The 5697-nt window shown below is 44.8% G+C and overlaps 1 long non-coding RNA gene across 1 annotated transcript; it reads left to right on the forward strand.

Annotated features, from left to right (window-relative positions):
* The first annotated feature begins 688 nt into the window (after positions 1–688).
* LOC129604803 (uncharacterized) lies at positions 689–5464 on the forward strand. The gene is made up of 3 exons (XR_008696028.1): positions 689–2514; positions 2602–3003; positions 3471–5464. It is a non-coding gene; the product is annotated as an uncharacterized LOC129604803 (long non-coding RNA).
* The last annotated feature ends 233 nt before the right edge of the window (positions 5465–5697 follow it).

Genomic DNA, 5697 nt, shown 5'->3' on the forward strand with positions numbered 1-5697 from the left:
AATCTGGCGTCTGACTGTTGGCTGAGGTGGTGCTTAAGTACTGACTGTGATTACTAATTATTGTCAGGTGTGCATGGTGAACCGGGATGAGAACAGCTGAGGCGAAACAGGAAGTCCTTTCAGTCTAAAACAGGAACTGACATGAATCGTGACAAAGACACCTTAACATTCCTTTTTGCTTTCAAACTTAGGCCCAGTTAAATTCTTAGGAAGAGATCTGATGTGTAGTTTAGGTATTTGATTGATTTCCACTCCAGACGGAGTGCAGGTTACGTCTACAGACATTCTAAATAATCCCTCATTTGTTGGTGTTAATTTCAGTTTACATGAAGCTGTGCCCTTATCACTGGCTGCTGAGGCCCTCACACAGGCTGCATCACAGCTTGTTTCCATGCGATACGACCTCCAGAGATGCATCTGACCTGTCCTGTACAGCACATGTGTCTTCTGGTCCTGATGATAAGTTTGAAGACTTATGATTTCACACACACACACACACACACACACACACACACACACACACACACACACACACACACACACACACACACACACACACACACACACACACACACACACAAACTGACCTCAACTTCCCTCTTTTGGGATGAACACAGGTCTGCGCTTGCGATTTCTTTTACTAATGAACAAAAAGATTTTTTATTTTTATTCTACAGTTCCACACGTCCCTCTGTGAAAACATGATGGGGACAGATGACAACGGGGTGGAGACTGGTGAACGATTTCCGACCCCATGTGATGTACAGTATTTACCCACTTTGCATGCTTTTAGAAAACCTTTTTTAATCTACCTGCCATGCGCAACAAACGGTGAACTTGGTGCCTCCACATTCTAATGACACACATTACATGCTTTTATTTTATTTTTCAGAGGACGCTCTGACCCAACACTCAGCCTTACAGGAAGCCCTGCTTCCCTGTGGCTCATACACAGACATGATGTAGGTTTAATCAGAGGATGTGAACCAGTGGTCATCACACCTAAATATGACCACAGACCATGTAAACAACAACACCCTCTTAAAGGAAGCCATAGATGGCGTTACTGCAGACACCACTAAGCTACTGAAACATTGGATGCTACAGGCCACAAAGAGAGCCTGTCTAAATTACACTTTGTTCAGACTAAGGTTATTTTCTGGGTCATTGTAATTACAGCTGATGGCAAATCCATCTCACCCAACAAAGTTGAAGCATTTTTAAACCTGCCTAAACCGTGCACGTAAAAAGAGCTGATATCTTTTCTAGGTCTTTGTTCTTATTTTAGGATCTTAACTTTACTGTCTCTGAGGCCCCACTCAGGGTTCTGATGCAGACGTCTTCATCATCCACTTTTCTATCACAGACGTCTGAGATTGAACAACGTTCACTGACCTCATGCTTGCTCTTCAGTCGGCTCCTACTTTGGGTCTTCCTGATCTTACCCTACGCGACCTTTCACTCAAACAGTGGATGAGAAATCAGGTTGTACGACATCTGTTCTTTTGTCCTGTAGCCTATTTTTCAAGCTTGATCCAGTTGCTGCTGATCTTCCACGGTGTCTATGAGCAGTGGCTGCAGCAGAAAAAGTCGTTCTGGCATCATGTTACATTTTTGGCTACTCTGAGGTCACCTTGTTGGTTCCTCATGCTTTGTCTTTGATCCTTTTGGAACAGAAAACATCACATCTTTCTACAGCTCAATGGCTTAGATGCAACACCACTCTACTTGCTGAACATTACTATTAAGAGGTGTGATGTGCCTAACCCAGCCACTCTTCTTTCAGGCCCTGACGATGGTGAGCCTCAGACTGTGTTGATGGCTCTGCCTCTAGAGACCCTGCTTCAGGCCAGTGTCAGGTTGGGTTTGCAGTCTGCACTCTTCATGGCGTCTTGAAGTCTGGCGCTTTGCTAAGACACTACTCTGCTCAGGCTGCAGAGTTGACTGCGTTGACTGAAGCTAGTAAACCAGCAGAAGGAGAGTCTGTTACCATCTACACAGACTCCACAGATGCTTTTGGTGTCACAATTTGGTACTCTGTGGAAGCATAGGAAGCTTTTGAAGTCTGATTGCAAACCTATCTTACATCATGATAAGGTCTCTGCTTTGCAGGATGTTGTTCTGCTGCCTACAGCTAATGCTGTTTGTAACTGTCCGACTCACACCATCAGTGAGAACTGCAGACGCTGCTGCGAAGGTCGCTGCCTGGCAACCACTTCCTCTCCTGATCCTTGTTCCTTCTCCTGATCCCCATTTCGTCTCTCTACCCTCTCCTTCCTTATCTCCCTGTGTTTTAAACTTTTTCTACCTCACAGGAACGCAGACTCTGGCAGACGAATGGTTTCACCTGTAGCCATGGAGTCTGGCTTGTCCGCCCAAACACTTTTTCCCACAATTTAGATTTCCCAACAGGTTTAAACAGTCGACAGGACCATTACACCATCCAACCAGGGGACTAGGCGATCGATAAGGAGTTCAGGAGTTCAGGACGAAGCACTGGAACTCCAAACGGTGGTGAGGCCCCTTCCAGGTCCTTCTGACGACCCACACGGCTGTGAAGGTCACAGAGAGAGTGACTTGGGTCCCCTCTATCCACTGCAGGAAGGTCCCGGACCCTACAGACGACCCTCCATCAACATTCCACGGAGAAAACAACCACTAACGAAAAGATCTGAGAAGGACGACCCTCGCTGTGCTCACACACGCGAGGCGAGGCTGCGTTGACCGTTCAGCTAAAGGTGTGAGCCAAGCGCCGCCTGAAGCTGCGCTGATGAATCACACTATCAGACCATACATCGACACACACGTTCCTGAGAAAACACGCACACGAGCAGCCTTGAGTTGCCGACGCTGGACGACGTGTACACTTAACATCACGGGAGTGACAGTGACTAAGACGACATTGGGAGGAAAACCTGGCGGTGATAACAAATCCCAAGTGTCTGTGATCAGCTGATCACAACCTGAAGAACCCCAACGAACTGTCAATGCGTCAACACACAGGTTGGAAACAATCCAATGCTACTTTTCAACAGGAAGAACCAGATTGTTACAAGACACCAATTGTAACCTTATGTTAGACTTCATTTTATGTTACTCTGATTGTTGCCTTGATCATATGATGTTTCAATATAACTTTACACTCTACTTTTGAAAAAGAAAATTACAATGAGCTTTTATCCTTCATCTACAGATGAGGGCCGTTTCATTATTACAAAATGCAATGTTTGACAATTTTTATTCTCTTAGTGTTTGATTAATGTGTAATCAAAAAGGGGGAGTGTAATGGGAAAAATTGTGCCTTTGTGCTATTTCTTATCCAACACAGTCGTCATGTGCTGGTTAGGTGCAATACTGAACATTCTTACACAAACAACTAATCTCTTGTGACCTGTCGTACATCAAGTCTGAACATCTGATGTTCCTAAGCTGACTAATAATTTATGATATATGTTTGTCTTTTACACCAGGACTCTGGCTCCAGCCTATCTGACTCCCCACCAGACCCAAGGCTGTTAAAGCCAATGCATCTTGTCTTGGAAGCTTGGTGTTCCTTCCTTTGGATAACAAGACAAGATGATGCAGAAGTGAGAACGTAAACATTCTCACTCACAGCGAGATAAGGTGGCGCAAACAATTCCATTGCTGCAGAGAGACATTCCACCAGAGCCAGAGAAAGGGGTTAAAAGGCAGAAGCAACTCGAGGATCGTGGGCTCTTTGCGTCACACCTTTGTGGTGTGTGCACTGATCTCCCCAGCTGGTTTTTCGTTTGTTGATGTGCACGCTTAACATCCATGTTTTGGATTTCCTTTCCCCATTATTTTTATTTTCCTGTCCACAAAAGACAACTCTCATCTGCCTCTTTATGGGAAATTTTCACCACAACGATGATCTTAGTTTCTCTGGTGATGAAGACGATGATGCTGAGACCACAATAGCGTAATTACTTTATTGTGACAATCTTTTTATTTCTCCTCTCTTACCCTTTCCGTTGTTGTTTGTTATCTGATCACAAAATATAATCTGATACAAATATGATTGTTGGCTTATTTTCTTCACATGCTCATACAGAGGTTATTCTTATATTATGTCTAACTAATGTTCTGCAATTATTATATCTTGTGTTTTGTCTTACATCTGTCTTATGTATTTGACATTTCACCTAGACTGTTCAATGGTTGTCTCTGCCTGATAGACTCTGGACTCTAGCTCCCAAACCCAAGGTCTGTTGAGTCTGTTGAGACTTAGCGCTCCTTCCTCTCTGATAGTCAGACGTCAGTAATGCAGGTGTGAGAATGTAAACATCTCCACACACACAGTGACAGGGATGAGATGGTGCATTCAATTTGAATGGGCTACACAGACATTCCACCATAGTCAGACAGAGAGGTTAAAAGGCAAAAGCAACTTGAGGATCGTGGGCTCTTTGCATCACACCTTCTTGGTGAATGCACTGATCTCCCCAGCTGGTTTTTGGTATGTTGATGTGCACCATCAACATCCATGTTTTTGATTTGCTTTCCCTGTTATTTTTATTTTCCCTTATTTTTATAATGAATGTCACAAAAGGCAGCTCTCTCATCTGCCTCTTTATGGGAAATTTCCACCACAGTGCCCACAGTCCGGAGCCGCTGCTCTGTCAGCGGGGGACAAACTGGTAGTTTGTCACAATAGCCTTTCCCTTCTCCTGTGCTGACTGGGATACCACCAGTCAGCACAGGAGAGTTCTAAGAGCCTAAAGAAAAAAAAATATAATCCTCAATTTGTCTGAATGGTGAGACATACTGTACAGTTACGTAAGTACTTTCGTGCACTCATACATACCTGCCTTGTGGGGAGAACTTAATTGGGAACCAGTTTGCACACAAATTGAGTTGGGGTATAAGAACACCTTATTCATTCGAGGCATTTCCGTGCCATTGATGTACAGCTCACATAGCTTTACTGCCATTAAGTGAGTTTCCTCAGACTAAGGAATTTAATGGTGACACTGGTCAAACTAGAACTAGGCCGCATTCATCATGAGTGGTGTCAGGTTTTTGTGTTCACTTCCTGTTTTATTGTCATAGTCCCGGTTTCCAGTCTCGTCCTGTTAACACTAGTATTACTTCCGGTTATCATTACACGCATCTGTCTTGCATTTACCATTACTTACCAGGATATTTAACCACCACCTGTTACCACAGTAATCCGCCAGATCGTTGAATCAATGTCTTCACGTTCCAGAAGTATCTTGTTTAGCTTATCCCGTCTCCGACCCAGTTCTGTATTTCAGACCACCGATTCTCGTCTGATCCCGACTGGTATTGTAAATTCCTTGTTTCTGTTGCTGAACCCTGCCTGTTACCGGACCTGTCTAAGCCTGCTGATTCAAACACTAAAATCTGAGCCTTTTGGTATTGACCCACGACTGTTATCGGAACCGATTACGCCTGCTCCCTCTGTGCCTCAATCCTGTGTTTACCTGTGTATTACCTGGACTGTCTGTGACTCGAGTTCTGTATTAAACCCTTGAATTTTAACATCTGTCTGCTGCCTCATCGCTGTGCATGTGGGTCCGATCTCTGCCGAAGCCTGACAGAACGATCTGGCCGTACATGGACCCAGGCAGCGTTGAGACTCTCTGAGACCCTGCGGCAAGACACTGCGATGGCAGGACTGGCGGGGGCGGTGAGTCGGCTGGCTCAGAGCGCGGC

Source organism: Betta splendens, chromosome 11 (genome assembly GCF_900634795.4).
Source record: "Betta splendens chromosome 11, fBetSpl5.4, whole genome shotgun sequence".
NCBI lineage: Eukaryota > Metazoa > Chordata > Actinopteri > Anabantiformes > Osphronemidae > Betta > Betta splendens.